The 18681-nt window shown below is 40.7% G+C and overlaps 1 long non-coding RNA gene across 6 annotated transcripts in view; it reads right to left on the bottom strand.

The window, feature by feature from the left end:
* The window catches only part of LOC106018109 (uncharacterized), a 74484-nt gene that overhangs the window by 18868 nt on the left and 36935 nt on the right, over positions 1-18681 (bottom strand). For all 6 annotated transcript variants that reach the window (XR_002403671.4, XR_005268077.2, XR_005268076.2 and 3 more), the window contains one exon: positions 1541-1666. This is a non-coding gene — a long non-coding RNA (uncharacterized lncRNA). The remainder of the gene's footprint in view (positions 1-1540; positions 1667-18681) is intronic.

Consider the following 18681-nt stretch of genomic DNA (forward strand, 5'->3'; position numbering starts at 1 on the left):
TTTCAGTCCATCATCCAATCTCTCTAGCCATTTCTGACTTTTTTTTCCCCTCCTCCCACTATCTGGATGTCATCAGGACTGAGATTTTCAGCTGGGAAGGGAATACACAAGCTCTTTTCTGCTGAGAAGGGGCGGGGCAATAAAAATCTGTTTGTTAGGTTTGTATCAAGTGGTAACTGAGGATCCCTTTGAGAGTTTATGAACAAAGTCTCCTCAAATCACACAGGTTCCACCCATGAGACTCGACTCCAAGCTCAATCCCCTATTAATGATCTAACCGTGGTTTACTTCATACTAGCATTACTAACAGGAAGTGTCAGCATTACAGTTTTTGCCACTTCTCTCCCCTGAGCAAACACTGGTGGGCCTTTATTGCCAGAACTTCCAAATCAACCCCCAAAGCACCGATCACAATACTGTCCATGAGAATGACAGCGCATGCAGCTTTTCCAGATGGGGGAGAGGTGGTGGGGTGACACAATAACTCAGCTTGCTTGTTACAAAAGGCTTTCTTTTAGATACAAAGAAATATCAGATCTATTTCAAACTGCACATTTCTGCCAGGTTTTGAATTTTCCAAGGTAACATTGGTAACAAATACAGCAACACCCTGTTGACAGCAATCATCACAGACAGCACTCCCATAAATCCTGTGGTTTTTTTTTCAGTGCAGTTCAGACACATGGAAACCTATGCATTACCTCGGAGCATGTGAAGTCCTTCAGCTCAGTATGCGCAAAATCATGGGTAAAAAAACCTTGTCCCTAGTCTCTTACAGACCGTTCTGACTTTTTTGTGAATATTGGCCATCTGCAGGAACCCTCTTAGAAATGCATGCTATAGACTGCAGAGGCACACCTTGTTAACTATAAGATTAGTGCATTTAATCTCTCATGAAGACACCAGTGGTGGAAATTTCATACTGAAAATTGGATTCTTGCCTTTTTCAAAAATGTAAGCTACCAAGCAGCTGACTACCTTTTCAATCACCTTTGAAAATTCCATGACAAATTAGAGACAGTGGAAATTCAAAAACAAAATCAGCAAGATGAACATTTCTCATCCCATCTTTAGAATTAAAGAGTATCACAAGAATAGTAAGCATATGATAAATTAGTTAACTTTTAAAGACCTGTGTTACACAAACATCTCTTTAATCGGATTACTTTGGTGCTGTAGGAGTGTGCCATCTTATATTTCCTCAAAGAACACGCTGTTCGGTTACTGTAGCATTTCTATATCTGGATTAATTAGAAACGGAAATGTGGATACAATTAAGTTTGAAATTAAACACACTTTGTAGCAGTGAAGATAATCACTGCTTTAGAATGATCTGGCTGTTCCAACCTGTGAAGTATCAAACTATTCCCTCAATTAATTGGAACAGTACTGTGTGTTCTTGGAGCCAGCTAACTATGGCACACTGTACAGAATATCTATGGACATATCAGTTCTCTGACCTATTATTTGACCTGTATTATTTGATTATAAGAATAATTAATGTTGTTACACAATTAGTGATGTCAAGCATAGTACTTACACTTCTAAATGACTTTGGTCGATTCCATCTCTTATTCTAGCTACTGTTGGTTTGCGCTTCCTGCTGTATTCAGTGAAAACACCCCAAACAAGCAAACTCAAGTGCCACTGAATTCAAAGTCCTTTCCTGTGAACCAGAGCAGAAGTGATTATTAATTTCAATTTCTATAAAGGGTCTGCACAAATAGTATGTTCTCTCAAAACAGTTAAAAGACAAGTCCCTTTCCCCAATACTACCTTTTCTTGATGAAGAATGAAAAGTTCAAGTGCAGAAATCAAGCAAGGTTCAAGACCACAGTGACTGGGATAATACTAGTGTAACTCTGTGCTTTCTAATGTCAATTTATCTCTCAGTAGAAAGACAGCAGAGTAAACTACATTTTATCCTAAGAAGAAGATGCAACAATAAGGTGATGTTCTTGGGGCTACGACTCTAAGAACCCTGTTAGCAACAGGCCATTGGGAAATAAACTACAAGGCCAGTCAGTCTCACCTCTGCCCCTGGAAAGGTGTTGGAACAGCTTGTTCTACATGCCATCTCCAAGCAATTGGAAGAGAAGAAGGTTATGAGGAGTAGTCAGCATGGATTCACCAAGGGGAAGTCGTGCTCGACCAACCTCATTGCCTTCTATGATGGCATCACCAGCTGGGTAGATGAGGGGAGAGCAGTGGATGGCATCTACCTGGACTTTATCAAGGCTTTTGATACTGTCTCCCATGACATCCTGATAGCAAAGCTGAGAAAGTGTGGGATAGAGGAGTGGACAGCAAGGTGGGTTGAGAACTGGCTGACTGTCCGAACTCAGAGGGTGGTGATCGGTGGTGCAGAGTCCAGCTGGAGACCTGTGACTAGCAGTGTTCCCCAGGGGTCAGTCCTGGGTCCAGTCTTGTTCAGCATCTTCATCGATGACCTTGATGAAGGAATAGTGTCTGCCCTCAGCAAGTGCGCCAATGACACAAAGCTGGGAGGAGTGGCTGACATGCCAGAAGGCTGTGCTGCCATTCAGCAAGACCTGGACAGGCTGGAGAGATGGGCAGGAAGAAACCAAATGAGATTTAATAAGAGCAAGTGTTGAGTCCTGCACCTGGGAAGGAACAACCACACATATCAGTAGAGGCTGGGGGACAACCTGCTGGAGAGGAGCTCTGAGGAGAAGGACCTGGGGGTCCTGGTGGATGACAGGTTGACCATGAGCCAGCAGTGTGCCCTCGTGGCAAAAGAGGGCCAATGGGATCCTGGCGTGCATTAAAAGGAGTGTGGCCAGCAGGTCAAGGGAGGTGATCCACCCCCTCTACTCTGCCCTGGTCAGGCCTCACCTGGAGTACTGTGTCCAGTTCTGGGCTCCCCGGTACAAGAAAGACAGGGATCTCCTGGAAAGAGTCCAGCAGAGGGCCACAAAGATAATATAGGGCCTGGAGCATCTTTCCTATGAGGAAAGGCTGAGAGACCTGGGTCTGTTCAGCCTGGAGAAAAGAAGACTGACAGGGGATCTCATCAATGTGTACAAATACCTGAGGTGTGGGGGACAGAGAGATTTGGCCAACATCTTTTCAGTGGTTTGTGGGGACAGGACAAGGGGTAATGGCCACAAAATTGAGCACAGGAAGTTCCGCACCAACATGTGAAAGAACTTCTTCATGATGAGGGTGACAGAGTGCTGAAACAGGCTGCCCAGGGAGGCTGTGGAGTCTCCTTCTCTGGAGATATTCAAGGCCCGTCTGGACACCTGCCTGGGTAGCCTGCTGTAAGGAACCTGCTTTGGCAGGGGGGTTGGACATGATCTTTCAAGGTCCCTTCCAGCCCCTACAATTCCGTGATTCTGTGTGATTCTGTGAAATATAGCACCACGAGAGCCAAAAGCATTTGTTCCTTCACAGAGAGGGAGATCAGCTCTGTTTAGTACATTAAGAACAGAGATCTCCAAATCTGCACTATTATTGGAACACCTGAACAGGTGAGGAAAAAAGGGAGAATGAAAAATTAGAAGAATAAAATTTAAATAAGCTCTCTCCACCTAGAGTTGGTATGGCAAATTTTAGGTAGATCAAACTTTTAAATTTGCTTTTCACGTTTTAAAGCATGCACCATACACATGTGAACAAAATAAACAAATAACAAAGACAATGGAAAATTATCCAAACAGCATAATTAGAACACCACGGTCTTCTTATTGCCAAGCCGTTGGCTTTAACTACTGGACTACATGGCTCATGTCCTAATTAATAGAGAAATTCAATGTTATAAAAATTTCCAAATCTTCTTTTCTTTTTTTTTAACCTGAGATGGAGATTTCCAGTATCAAGCAATTATAAGTGTCTTAATCCACTCAGATACCTCCTACAAAGCTTAGCATGTGGCAACAACATTTTGCAAGTCTTGCTTTTTGCCTTCACTGCTCTTATTTTTATTTATTTCTTAACTTCTATCAATAAGCTTTTCATATTTCATAATCTTAGTCACAAACCAGCTTTGCTGAGGATGGGAAAGTACTCTGTGGTTTCCTACAAAGCTACAGTGTAAATGAAGCAGAGATTCTTTTACAAACCTAAAGCAGCTGAGCAGGTCTTTATGCATCAGGTACAGAAACCATCTTGGGAACCTGCACAACAGAGTCCTACGCCATATTACCCACAAAGTGTTCAACTTTTATTTGTAAATGTAATAATATTGATAGGCAAAGAGGATTTAAATATCCTCTTAGGAGTTGGACTCGATGATCCTTGTAGGTCCCTTCTAACTTGGGATATTCTATAATCCTATCACCATGGGGCTGTTTAAACAAATACCATAGACTGAGAAAAAAAACTTCTGGGCCATGTTTGTCATTAAGCAGTAATCTGATAACTCTCATGCACAAGTGCTTGTGGAACATGGGATAAGAATGAAGTAGAACAAGCCACGGAAGGTGCAAGATTGAGAAGAGTCCATATAATCATAGAACAGTTTCCTTTTTAATCCCGACATCCTTCTGTGAGCCCCTGGCTTTCCTGCAGAAATTTCCAGTATGTCAGAAAAATCTCATAGGTGGCTATTAATCCACATAGGATATTTTTGCTTTAAAGTCTGGGGGGTGATTAGTCAATCTGGGTTTCATTAATCACTAAGAGTATTTAAAAGAGAAAAAAAAAAAAAAAAAAAAAAAGAATTAAAATGGCCTTACTTTTACGTACTCTAAACAAGCATAGTTTTTAATAATAGCTAGACATCTTTCTTAGAGCTTCTCAATAAAGAAGTATGCAAATACATATTAGTTTCAAACATGTGATGAGTTCTAGGATAAACTCAGTGGACGTTACAAGAATACGAAGTGTTATATGTTTCATAAACTGGCATGCACAAGTTCCTGAGGCGCATCCTGAGTGGTGACAAGCCCCATGGTGCTTGCAGTAGCTATGTAAGCTTCACCATCAGCACTTCTCCTGTGAAGCTTGAAAATCTTTTAGTCCTAGCTTTTTCCAGTGGCTCATTATGATACTTGAGGAAAATCTCTTTTCCAAATGGAAAAGCACAAATTTCCCCAATGGAAAATTCAGTAAGTCCAATGAATTCATATTCTTAACTCCCCAAGATGCTTCTGACATCTTCTCTGTCATATCTTCTGGTTTCCCATCTCTAAAATTATGGCATAATACACCTCACTGAAATGCTGGCTGAAGCCAGTTACAAGCTCTTTCATAAGTCCCTTGCTTACTGTTCCATGGTCACCAATGAACTACAAATGATGCTCTTTGAAACCACTCCTACACCAGTCAGAAATCTCTGCACACAGATATTCTCAGGTTATCAGTGAGGGAGGAAAAAAAGAAAGGGGGGGAGGGGGGGGGGAGAGATCTTCAACCCAAAGCTTTTTTAATGTGCAGCTCCATTAGAAGTTAAGCAATCATCTTATTGAAAATGGCACTGTCAGTTCTGTAATCATTACGCTATGTAACTTCACCAGTATTGCCATGATATCTGAAACATACCCCTAACACATTCTGAAGACATGGGATTTGGAGTGACTCTACACTTTGCTACTCAGTTACCAACCTCACTTTGGATAAAAACAGGAAACGTGTTATATAACCCTTACCATACAATTCTCACTATCAGAGGACAGCAGACACAAATAGATCCACTCACACAGGGCTGAGAAACGAAGGAACATTTCAGATCTAAAGCACAGCAGGCACTATTTTCCTGCTGACCTTTTCTTTGCAGCAAAGCGATGGCCCTGGTGAATAAATGACCAATCTTGGTCTTTTTTTGTTAAACTGATTTTTGCCATTTGGGGGCTCCAGACCTCTCCCTTTCTCCCTAGGAAGGCCTATCCTCACTGCAAGTTGCTCTCTGGGTCAACAGCAGGAGGTAGGGCTGGTGGCAGCTGCCTGAAGGGAGAATACAACAACTTACTACTGCTTCATACAGGAACAGCAGCCACCTCCGATTTTGTGAAGAAAGAGAAGGAACACTTGTTTTGCCCTTAGCCATCTCCCCTATTTCATCCCTACTTATAAAAGGTATTCACACAGCCCCTACTGAGGTCTTGCAATCTCCACTGCCCTTGCAATACTTCTGTGTTAAAGAAAAGCATATCATATCTTTGTGCACATCAGAAATTGTGGTACAGGAAAATTGAGTTGCTTGAGATTGCTTGTAGGAGAGTGAAGTCACTCCACATTTGCAGAAAACCTCTTATAAAGAAGCTTACTCCCCAGAAAATTGCCAGTAACAGCAATGTTGATAACTCTGCAAAACATAGATACTACACCTCTTTTTCTTTCAGGTGCAATAGTTGTAGAACATCATCTGTGCCTTCCATTTTAAAATACTTGTAAAGTTCTTAAAATACTTTAAAGCTAAGCTGAAGAATCAGCCATCTATCTTGCAATAGATCAGACAGGCAGAATAGAGTGGACTTAGCTTCCTCTACAAAATCCCTGGACATGCTTCTACAACCCCAACTTGGTGGTCCATGGTGGAAAAATACCAGTCAGTAGTGTACTCTCTGCAAACATGGAGCTGTGGGCATACCAGTATCTTAAGGCGGAGTGGGAAGAGAGAGAGAACAAAGTATGCCACGGGTGTCTTACAGCTTAAAAACTTTTCTGAAACAGAACACAAGGAGACAAACTGCTTCCAGAAAGTGAAGGGTTTTCAAATGACAGATTTCACTTGCTACCCACTCTTCTTCTTTTCCAGGTTGTCTATTAATTCACCATGATAATTTGGGTAATATGCACAGTCACTAGCTACCTAAAGGAATTGTCAGACACAATCACCAGCGTTTCTGAATAATCAAGGGTGGGTAAGTCACATTATTTTGCTATGACTGTACAATGAAAGCTGTGTTTAAGTGGTCTTCCTTAGCTTAGCCACTATTATATATAGTTGTAAATATTGACTTACTGGATCTACACAACACATTTCAGCTCTGCTTAAAGGAGGTAACTCATCTTGACTTGACATTACTGTCATTCCATATACCCCGTTCTTTTAAAATCAGAATACATGCCCAATAAATATGTTTCACAAAACTGATATTAAGAAATTTATACTATGGGTGAAGATCACGTAGAATTCTATTTTATTTTATTTTTTTGATTTGCATAACTACTTAAGTAACACTTTTGGGGTTAATTGTCTCATGGTATTGTTTTTTCGCTTTGGCAGGGTATGCAGTATGAAAGTCAAGCTAGACATTTGTCTCAGGTAAAGAGGAATGAAACATTTGTTGGCTATGCTGTTACCAGCTTCCTGGTACAATTTTTGGAGAGAATAATTATGCAAAGTGTGGAATTTATTATTTATTTCCAAGTTATATTTAGTACACAAAAAGCTAAATCACTTGTTCAACTACTATATGTACTGTAATTACACTCTAATTTCAAGCTTTTGGTCATGCAGTTTGCATAAGTAGTTGTAATTACATATTTAAGGCATGTAATCATGTAATAATTAAGATACACAATTCAATTATATAATTAAGATATGCAAATGTGTAGGACCATCATGTGTCATTGATTTTAAGTAGACTACCCCATTAATTCTGAGGAGAGTTCTGCTTAAAACACATTTCACAACACAGCTTGCAAAGAAGAATTACACAGACAAGGAAAAAACAGACACGTTATTATACCCTTTTGGATATCTGCCTGAAATGTTAAATAAAATAAAATTGAACTATCAGATTTTAATTGTATTTACAAGCTTGGTTCTTGTCCTAACCTAAAATAAGTAAATAAAAATCCAGCGAGCAAGAGAAGTTGTATTCTTCTCCAAATGGACCAAAATATTTGCAGACTTGTTTTTAGGCAAGCATTGGTACAGAGAAAATAATCTCCACAAATATCCTACTACTTCTTAATTACCTGTTATGTCCCCAGAAAGATAGGTTAAACAAGCAAGCCAAATAGCTAATCATCTCTTTGCATGTTGCAATACCAAATATGGTTTTCATAGTTTATTTCAGAGAACTAGGAAAGGAAAGAGCAATTTTTCTTAATTGGATGAAAACAAGGGAACACACAAAACAGAGTCATTTCCACTGTGGTTGTTTTTATGCTCAGCAACAGAAATTTTTTATCCAAAATTATAAAATCAAGATTACTGACCTCAATTTTACTGCATGATATTTATGTTAATGCTTTTAGCCTTTTTTCCCCCCTTCCCACAATTAAAACATACAAACAAAAGACAAACAAAACAAGGAGGACTCTGTGCAGAACACCACAAGTAAAGTTTAATGGCTCCTTCAGGGGTTTTCTCTCTAAGAGCAGAAGAGCAGAAGCAAGAAAGCCACTGCCAGAGCAAGGAGGGCAAAGTAATTGTTGCACTGACCTACAGAGATTATGCAATCACTGAGCCTCAATTTCCATACATGCTCAGCACTAGCAAACCAAATTAAGAAGGGGATTTCAAAAAAGACGGTAATACCTTGATGAGTAGTCCAGAATAGATAAGTTTCACCTTTCCCTTTCCGTTGACATATCTTAAGGAATAGGCATTAGAAGTTGAGCATCAGTCTTCTACTAAGCAAAGTGATAAGGAGAAAAAGTTATCTCCCCACAATGAGTTTGTTTAATAGCAGCTTGGTAGTAATGTGTCAGGAGAAATATGTGAAACGAAGGAAAACGCATCACTGAGTATATCTAGTTTGAAAGGAAGCACCAAAATACCATGGTATAACTCCTTTTACACCAATTTCCCTCTGCCATTCATAGCACTTGATTGTATGTAAACTTGTGATAAGGCTGTATTGGGAAATCTCTTCTATTGAAATGGGTGTATCTGGGACTCAGAAGTCCTCAAACTGGAACAACTCCCCGTTATGCCTGACAGATTTATACTTATTCTAGAAATAGACAGAGGAGCAAAATAAATATTTTTTTTTTTATAAATTCTGTAGGAGATTTTTACTGTCTCTCTCAGGAAGAAAAAAAAAAAAAAAAAAAAAAAAGCCTCTGGCTTCAAGATATAAACCATTCAATAGATCTGCATCAGTAACCAGTATTCAATAACCAGTATTCTCCTCAGATGACAGAAATGCTTTAAAGATCCTACTTAGAATATTCATACAATCTAGGGTGATTTTTTATTTTTTTTATTTTTTTGCTAAGATTAATATATTTTATCATTCTTTTAGTATTCATTTGAAAGATAAAGACATACATTCATAGTTCAGGATCTTAGGATGCTCCACTGCCTATTTTGAGTTTAAATAAACAACCATACCCATATGCAAGTATGCAATAAGAGAAACTGAATTCTGCCAGGAGAACATACGCGGGCACTGCTATTTACATTTCTAGGTACTAAAAGTCAGGAATAGATAGCTATTGTACCCAAAATATATCCCACAGGACAGAGAAAAACACACAATCTCACTAGAAAGCTCAGAACTAGAGCCTATTCCAGCAGCAATTAGCACAACATGACTCTGATTTTTGGAGGCATTTCTATTGCACGCTTTGCCACTCCACAACTAATAAATACCATTTATAACCTGGCAAGCAACGTCTCTGCAGGTGATCTCAGCTATTTTCAAAGTACTCTTTTCTCTCATTGCTGAAGAATAAAACAGCTATGCTTGAAGAAGAATTTGTGTCTCTCTTTGAAGGGCTACCACTAGCATTTCTCTACTGGCAGTATTTCAAAGAGAAACAACCGCTTCCCTCTAAGGCCCTGAAGTTCTTTGGAGAAGGGAAGGCTACTCTGAAGTGTTATAATGCAGAAGCATGCAATCTTCTGTCTGAAATTCAAGTTGAAGTGAGAGGTCTTGAGGGATCTCACAAAAGTAGGATGACACACTCCTATTCCTCCAAATTTTCCACCTTATCTTTACAAAGCACAACCAACATATGGTTTTCCTGTAATTTCAGAGGATTTTGCCATGTAATACTGGCAGTTGGGAGCTGCTGCTGTGAGACTCCCCCCTCCCTCCCCCCCCAAAACATGGAAAGAAGCTGACAGATGGATGCATATATTCATCTTTATTTACTGCTAACAACACCCAGACCCATGGTGATATGGTTTGGCCCATATCCTTTCAGCATTTCCTCTGGCCATTCCTTGATTTTCATCATTAGCTTACAAAGAATATTTCTACCTAGACATGTGGTTTTCTTTTCTTTCTGGATGATTACTCTACTGACATACTTCAATTTCAATTCCTTTTTGTCCTTATCTGTTTTTGAAGAACTGGTTAAAAGAAGAAAATAATACAAAAAGCTCTTTTTTTGTACACTTTTTTTTTTTTGGCAGATATTGAATAAGTATCTCTTTTCCAACTGCCTTAAGGAAGGTGAAGAGGTTCCCTTTTCTCTAACGTTTGTTCTGATTATTGATGGAAGAAACTAGCTCTCTGAACCTTATCTTGTCATGAATTTATCCCTTGCTCAACACACACTCCTGATTCTTTCTCTGCATATTAAACATTCACGTAAGCAGGTTAGACTTCAAGCTTTCTACAGAGAACATGAGCTCCTAACAGGAGCTAGCCTTCAGCTCTGACCTAATGGACCATAGTGTATTCCAGAGGCAAACCCTCACGTTGTCATCCTGCTCAATACTATTACAATGGCAATTGACCACTGCAAACATTAAGATCCTGAAAGTTATTAGATGTTATAATTTAAATACATAAGGACTTTGATATTATGGGTAAATCCAGTAGTAGACTAAAATAACATATAGCATGCAATTTGGCAAACATCCTCAAGGAAGAAGTTAACACATTGCAAGACAGCAATTGCAAATGTTCACGTGAGCTTTCACAATAAATGTGCTTCACACACACACACACACACACACAAAAAAAATTGTCAGTTTGGAGTCTATTTTGTGGGTAGTCTTAACATAAAAATCATGACTTGAATGATAGTGTAATATTTATTATTGCCAACAGATGTAAAGAGGGAAAATATATTTTCCTACTGAAGATAGAAATGATAATTGCATATATAGTATGCATCTATATCATATTAACCCAGTATACCAATCTCTATCATCATCTGTGGATCAAATTTGAGTCCCTTACGTGCAGTGTCCTTGAGATAAGGTGACTTCTGCACATCTGTACTATTTTTCATCACTTGCAACACCACAGCCCAAGTTCCTTCTCCTTCTATCCCTTGCCTTTGCTGTCTCACAGACTAACCAGGACGAAAGGCAAGGGGACTGTGTATAACATAGTCCTTTAGTAATACACAGGCCACAAGCATCCTCAAGAGCCTATGAAGGACTCACCTCATTTCTCCTCATGAGGATCCATCTTCACATCCATATAACCATGAATATTTGGCATTCAGTAATACCAAAGCTGCTAACAAACCCAGAGGACAAGTCTAAACAATGATGGTGTCATAAGGGCATTGATCACCAGTGACCTTAACTTGTAACTCACTAACGTTGGTTCACACATCGAATGGCACAGGGACTGCATATTTTTTCAATCATGAAGATGGTGTCAGCTACTTTAAAAATGTTCTCCAAGATGTGGTGAGAGGAAGACACACTTGTATATGCATTACGATTTGACACCAACCTCAAGATGCATTCAACTAAGGTGTCACATCTCACCTCAAGTGGAAACAAAGAAATCAAGTAGTAGTACAATAGCATTTAACAGCTGATAATAATGTTTCTGTCTGATTTGCTATAATTACGCAGATTGAACAGTCTGTGTTACAGGCAACCATTAATTACCAGTTCTATACCCCAAGTATATATTTTTCCTCAGAGTTTTAATGCTAAGGTCCAAATTCTTTTCATAAGAGAAGTAATCCAGTAACATTTCCTTCCACACCAAAAATTTTTTACTCCATGTAGTGCAGACATTTAATTTCTCTGCTGGCACTCTCAAAAGCAACTAATACTTCCAAGAGAAACTCCATGTGAAATACCAAATTCTTATCAAGTCATTTGCTAACCACGTGTTTTAAACATATCTAAAATCATTTCATGGCACAACTGCTGCCTTTCACGTTTATTAGTAGATTTTTAAAATTTTTATTATATTAAGTCATTCAAGGGCAGAATTCATCATGACAATAATTTAAATATTTTTTGCATTTCAGAAGGTTTACCATAAGACAACTTGCAGTGCCTGCAAAAATCATGTGTAATATTGGTAACATTATTCAGCCTATACATTTACTAACCTCCACTGCTCCAAATTCTGAGAGACTTAAAATTAATACAAATAATGAGCTGTTTCTTACTAACTATTTGTGGTAATCATTTATGTCTCCAGAGCATATAACTCTGAAAGTGGTTTTGGCAAAAGTAACAGGCCTGTTAACCGGCTTTTCAAAAACATGCATTCCCACTACATTTACACATAAATCTGATGAATCCAAAGCTAAAACTACTTAAAATAAGAATATCCAAACACAATTCTTTAAAGTGAAGGAACACTTTGGAACTCTTTTACTTGACTGATGACTTGTGATAGAGGACTGTGAATAATTATTGTTAGACAACAAGAATAATGCTATATAAAACAATTCTGAAAGCCTTCTTGCAAAAATGCACACATACATTTACTGAGAGCAAAGTGCTATCTGTAAAAGCAAATAATGAAAAACCTTGTTAATGGGGAATTTAGCTTTAAAATAACTCCATGATTTAGCTTAATGTCTCCTCATGTTTATACACGCATTTTGAAAACTAAATCTCTTGAGAAGAGTGCAGGCTAAATGCAGCTTCCACAAAGTGATCCATTAAAGTGACCGAGAGCACAAACCCATGTGTTCCACAATGCTGGATTTGAGTCTGTTTCTATTTCTCAGAAAGAAATTATCTTTCAAATCAGACATTGTGATTTCCTAAGATATAAAGTACTCACAAATTGTAACCTGAAGACAAAAAAAGAAAAAAAAAAAAAAAGCATATGAACACTGTTAAGCAAGTACACAGTGACATTACTAAAGTGACAACTACATCTTAAATTACAGACACAGTACCAACAAGAAAATAAACATTTTAAGACTTCATAGCAACTTCAGCCCATCAATAACCCCAGTGTAAAGATATTGAGACTAGGAGTCTATACTGAGACCTGCAGTATACTGCAGTCTACTGCAGTATATACCATACTTACGGAAATTATGTGTTTCACTGCAATTCTGGTAAAGGCATGTTCTAGCTATGACAACTCAAGAACCCTCCAGAATGTTAAGCATAGCTACTTATTCTTCAAATTTTAGATGTGAGCCTCATACCTTGTTTCTTCCTGTTGTTCCAGTTATTACATGCTGAAGTCATTTCATATTGTGGGTGATCAGATGAGATGAAATAAAGAATCAATGTGCAAGTGGTTCCTGTTGTTTAACTCTGAGGAAGTACAACTTTTTCAGCCATCCAATCAAGGGATTAAGGTAGTTGTAAGGTTTCTATCACATTACTGAAAATTCAGATTCAATTTGATATTCAGAATCTTTCAACATCTTCTTCATTAAAAGAACTTTGCATTAATACAAGTAACACAAGGAAAATGAAATAAGGATGATCATACCAAAACCTGTTTCCTCCCGTGAGAGTAAAGAACCCTTTGATGGCTCTCCCTCCTTCTCTCTATTTGTCCTTAAGTCATCTTGGAGGCTTTTATACTTCCTACAATAATGCTTGATTTTGCTGTGGAAATGAGTACTTTTTTCCTCGTTAACATAAAAACAGACATTAGACTCAGCAGCTGCTGCTGAAGGACTTGTTTTCTTCCCTGGCAATTCACTGTCATAAGCATCTCCAAGCAGACAACACAATGTTGTGCATTGCTACCTCAGGTTGCAGTACCACTTAAACCAACTAAGTTTGGCCTCTCTTCTTCGTCTCTCTTGCTGAAGTATAAACATTTCAGCATTTCTTAGCCACACTATGGCTTAAAGGCACTACATATTCTCATAGATTAATTGAAATAATTGCCGAGGCAAACAGCTCTGGGGCAGACACGTTCTGCAGTGGAGCAGGGAATCGCGATAGGCAAGGCTTTTTTTCGGCATCAAAGCCACTTGAGGCAGCTGAGGGAGCTGCCAGGGCCCGGCAGCCCTCACGAGGGTGGCTGACAAGATGTAGGTGCAGCCAGCAGCGCCCCCTCCCCGGCCATTCAAAAGCAGCCCCTGGGGAGCACGAGGTGAACGCAGCAGTTTCTGTAGGCAGGGCCCCTTGCCACTCTCTTGCAGGGGTCTTTCCCTTCCGTACCGGTAGCCTGTTTGTGAGGAACCTGGCCATGGTATCAACCAGGCAGAAAACTTCGCTAAGAAAGTCAAGCACCTGGTACGGCCCACTGACTACTACCTGCTATTGGTCTTTCAGGCTGGTAATAATGAGGTAGCAACGAGAAGTCAGAGCAATCAAAAGGGACTTTTGAAAAAGGCTTTGGGGTGACTACTTAAAGGATCGGGGCACAGGCTGTGTTTGCCTCTATCTTTCCGATAGAGGGGATCGATGCTGACAAGCGGGCTCACCACATTAACACATGGCTTCAGGACTGGTGCAACTGGCAGAACTTTGGGTTCTTCGATCATGGGAAGGTCTACGTGACAGCAGGCCTGCTGGCACCAGATGGGATGCGCCTCTCTCAGAGAAGGGTAAGGATTTTGGCTCAGGAATTGGCAGGGGTGATAGATAGGGCTTTAAACTAGAGTTGAAGGGAGAAGAGGATAAAACCAGGCACTCCGGTGATAAGCTAAGGGTTGGTGCACTAGAATCAGAGGGACTGTGTGCTAGTGAGGTCCTTTGGTCAGCTCCACAAGGTGCTGCGTGTAGGGAGGCACATTTGAAGTGCTTCTACACAAACACATGCAGTATGAGGAATAAAATAGATGAGCTAGAAGTCTTGGCCCAGTCCCACAGCTACGACATCATCGGCATAAGCGAAACCTGGTGGGATGAGTCCTGTGGCTGGTGTGCTGCAATAGATTGTTACAGGCTCTTCAGGAGGGACAGGCAGGGTAGGCAGGGTGGTGATGTACATGTATATGAAGCATGGGCTGGACTGTGTGGAAATTCAAGTTGGCAATGGCAAAGTTGAGAGCCTCTGGGTAAGGATTAAGGCATGAACAAATAAAGGGGATGTCGTTATGGGAGTCTATTACAGACCACCTAGCCAGGACAACAATGCCAATGAATTATTCTTTGCAGAACTAAGAGATGCCTTGAGATCAACTCCCCTTGTCCTTATGGGGGATTTCAACTTGCCAGACATCAACTGGGATCACCACACAGCTGACACGAGCAAGTCCAGGAGGTTCATAAAGCACCTAGATGATAACTTCTTGGTGCAGGTGCTAAGGGAGCCGACTAGGAAAGGTGCCCTCCTAGATCTGTTGCTGGAGAATAAAGAGGGTCTTCTGGGAGACATGGCAATTGGCGGTCATCTCGGTCATAGTGACCATGATGTGGTTGAGTTTAGAATTTATGGTGACAAAAGGAAGACTGCTGCCAAAACTTCAGCCATGGATGTAGGGAAAGGAGACTTCAGGCTGCTCAGGGAACTAGTCAGCAAGGTCCCCTGGGAAACTGCTTTTGAAGGCATTGGTGTCCATCAGTGCTGGTCAGTCTTTAAGCACTGCCTCCTAAAAGCACAAGATCAGGCAATTCCAAAATATCGAAAGTCATGCAGGCAGGGCAGAAGACCGGCCCGACTGACCAGGGATCTTCTACTGGAGTTTAGGCAAAAAAAGAAAGTATACTGCTGCTGGAAGGAGGGTCAGGAAACATGAAAGGAATACAAGAATGCTGTTCATGTTTGTAGGGAGAAAATTCATGTAGGGAGAAAATTCAACTAGAGTTGAAGCTGGCCATGTCTTTGGGAGACAATAAGAAAGTTTTTTTAAATATGTGAACAGAAAATGGAGAACCAAAGAAAACATAGGTCTGCTACTTGATGGGGAAGGTCTTCTCACATACAATAGCATAGGCAAAGCAGAGACATTTAATGCCTTCTTCGCCGCTGTCTTTAACACTGATGATGGGCTTTGGGACCTAGGGTGCCCTGAGCTGGAAGACCATGACAATGGGAATAACAAACTCCCAACCGACCCTGAACATGTGTGGGATTTGCTGCTCCATCTGGATCCATACAAGTCTATGGGTCCAGCTGGGATCCATCCCAGGGTTCTTAAAGGGCTGGCTGACGTAATCGCAGGACCTCTCTCAATTATTTTCAAAGGTTTTGGGAATCTGGAGAGGTCCCAGTAGACTGGAAGCCGGCAAATGTTGTGCCAATTTTCAAGAAGGGTAAGAAAGAAGACCCCAACAATTACAGGCCTGTCAGTCTCACATCAGTGCCTGGTAAAATCATGGAGAAGATGATTCTTGAAGTTATTGAGGCGCACCTTGGGGACAATGCAGTCACTGGTCCCAGCCAACACGGGTTCATGAGGGGTAGGTCTTGCCTAACAAATTTGATTTCCTTTTATGACAAGATCACCCATCTAGTCGATCAAGGGAAACCAGCTGATGTGATGTTTTTGGACTTCAGCAAAGCTTTTGGCATGGTTTCCCACAGGATCCTACTGGACAAAATGTCCAGCATACAACTTAACAAAAACATCATACGATGGTTGAGCAATTGGCTGACGGGCAGGGCTCAAAGGGTTGTGGTAAATGGGGCCACATCTGGCTGGTGGATGGTCACTAGTGGGGTCCCTCAAGGCTCCAGTCCTCTTCCATATTTTTATAAATGATTTTGATGTAGGACTAGAGGGTGTTTTGAACAAATCTGCCAACGACACCAAACTTGGAGGAGTTGTAGACTCGGATGAAGGTGGAAAGGCCTTGCAGAGAGATCTGGACAGATTGGAGAGCTGGGTGATCACCAACCACATGAAGTTTAACAAGAGCAAGTGCCGGGTCCTGCACCTGGGGTGAGGCAACCTTGGCCATACATACAGACTGGGTGACGAAACGCTGGAGAGCAGCCCTGCAGAGAGGGATCTGGGGGTTGTGGTTGACAGCAAGTTGAATATGAGCCAGCAGTGTGCCCTGGCAGCCGGGAAGGCCAACCGTGTCCTGGGGTGCATCAAGCACAGCATTGATGGTCGGTTGAGGGAGGTGATTGTCCCACTCTACACTGGTGTGGCCTCACCTCAAGTACTGTGTGCAGTTCTGGGCACCACAATACAAAAAGGACATTAAACTGTTGGAGAGCCTCCAGAGGAGGGCGACGAAGATGGTGAATGGCCTAGAGGGGAAGACTGATGAGTAGCAGCTGAGGTCACTGGACCTGTTCAGCCTGGAGATGAAGAGGCTGAGGGGGGACCTCATCACAGTCTACAGCTTCCTCGCGAGGGGGAGGGGAGAGGCAAGTGACCTATTCTCTGTAAACACCAGCGATAGAACCCACGGGAACGATGTTAAGCTGAGGCAGGGGAAGTTTAAGATGGACATCAGGAAGAGGTTCTTCACCAAGAGGGTGGTTGCATGCTGGAACAGGCTCCCCAGGGACATAGTCACTGCACCAAGCCTGTCTGAATTTAAGAAGCGATTGGACTGTGCACTTAGTCATGTGGTCTAAACTTTTGGGTAGACCTGTGTGGTGCCATGAGTTAGACTTGATGATCCTTATGGGTCCCTTCCAACTCAGGATATTCTATGATTCTGTGAAAAGGGAAGGAAATAGTCAAGATTCTCTTCACAAATCATATTCATGTTTAAAATAAATGCTCGTGGTTCAATTCTCTAAGAACTTAAGTACTTCCAAAGTTTGCTTCCTTCCTTTTCTCCCTTATTTCATCTTTAAAGATGAATGGTTCTCTCCTTACCCATTTTTCCTTTTGTAGCATTCAACAAGTAGAAAGTCATCCCTTTTCCACATACAACAGCTAAGATTGGTATGTTTTATTAAAAAGAGGTGAAACAGGATCTCACTTCTTATAGCTCAGTTATGTTCAATCAACCTGACAAAAAAACGTTCTGGAACTCTTAAATGTCAGAGCTAATTTTGTCAGATTTGCCTTTCTTTTGGAAGAAAAGAGCAATGATGATGCAAAATTGTGCCAAAATGCCTTTCTGAAGACCCTGTTGGTTTCGGTGTAACCTTAGGGATAGAGGTTTTCCATCCAGTAAGACTGAAAACACAATGTTCCCTTCTAAACAACCTGCTGTCTTCTAGCTAACTGCCAGTGTATGGATGTACTTCTTACAAGAGCATCTATCCAAACTAAACACTAGGGAAAAAGTTGCAGTCCACAGGTGACGGAAATTATCTGCCTCCCTAAGGAAATGCTTCTCCTAGTCACTAACCCTTTGTCTTCAGTAAAAGGCAGTAACAAATTCCCACCAATCTTCTCAGGCAACCTAGCTCCCAGGGCTCTCTGTGACATTGCACTGCTATACAAATGTAAGATAAAAGCTCAGAGTCCTTTGAAGTCTCACGCAGAGCAATACTTCACTAAGGTGACTATGTACAGAAAAATAGCTTGCACTGGCTTATCACAGAAATGGGGCTCTCTTTCTAGACTGTTTAAAGAATTGAAAAATATTGCCTCTTTTCTAGTAAAGTACTCCGGGAGCTACTATTTATATTGTGGTAGTTAATAGTCAAAAATATATTATTTGGTTTAATCTAAGAGTATAAATGCTCAGAGGGTGCAAACTTCAGTTAAACTAGAAACAGTTTTTTATGACACTGCAAAAAACAATGTTGTCGTATAGAGCTA

This window comes from Anas platyrhynchos, chromosome 9 (genome assembly GCF_047663525.1).
Source record: "Anas platyrhynchos isolate ZD024472 breed Pekin duck chromosome 9, IASCAAS_PekinDuck_T2T, whole genome shotgun sequence".
Taxonomy (NCBI): domain Eukaryota; kingdom Metazoa; phylum Chordata; class Aves; order Anseriformes; family Anatidae; genus Anas; species Anas platyrhynchos.